The sequence below is a fragment of the Mandrillus leucophaeus genome, unplaced genomic scaffold (assembly GCF_000951045.1).
Source record: "Mandrillus leucophaeus isolate KB7577 unplaced genomic scaffold, Mleu.le_1.0 Scaffold215, whole genome shotgun sequence".
Classification (NCBI taxonomy): Eukaryota; Metazoa; Chordata; class Mammalia; order Primates; family Cercopithecidae; genus Mandrillus; species Mandrillus leucophaeus.
Window position 1 is genome coordinate 1,234,149 of NW_012102199.1, and position 825 is coordinate 1,234,973.

The following is an 825-nucleotide window of genomic DNA, read 5'->3' on the forward strand; positions in this document are numbered from 1 at the left end:
GAGGTTGCAGTGAGCTGAGATTGCACCACTGCACTCCAGCCTGGGTGACAGAGTGAGAATCTGTCTTAAAAAACAAAACAAAACAAAACAAACAAACAAACAAAAAACCTCTTTGCCTAACCCCTATATCCCAGGGATATAGCAATATTTCAACCCTTGGGACATAGGGATTAGGCAAATAGTTCTTATATATAATGGTGTAAAAGTAATCATAAAACTCAAACTTGATAAAGGGTACTTCATAAACATTAAAACTTTTTGCTCTATAAAAGAAACTTCAGGGCTGGGCTCGGTGGCTCACACCTGTAATCCCAGCACTTTGGGAGACTGAGGCAAGTGTGTTAGATAGAAGTTCTAAATTTCTTTTCAAAGAATCAATATGTCAGGATGTTCAACTCTTTGCCTTCTACTTTTAAACTTAACTTCCTCATAAAGCAACCTTTTCGGATTACCTGCTCCACCCTTACTCATTCCGATTACCTGCTCCACCTTGACCCATTCCGATTACCTGCTCCACCTTGACTCATTCCAATTACCTCCTGTGTCATAACCATCTTTCCCGCCAAACCACTCATCCCGCCACCCTCTTTAAGTTAGCCAATCAGAATTAGTTTAGCCTGTGCAGTCTAACCCCAGCCAGTAGGGGAACGACACAGCAGCAGGGGCCACGTGCATTAGGGATAAGAACCGCTTCCCCTCCCTTGTCCGGGTGTATGCTCACCATTGCTCCATCTGTAAGGGTACACCCTTCTATAGAAGTACCCTTCCTTGCCGAGAATTAAAAAGAAAATTTTATATTCGAGTGCTATTTCTTTTGTGGCACTG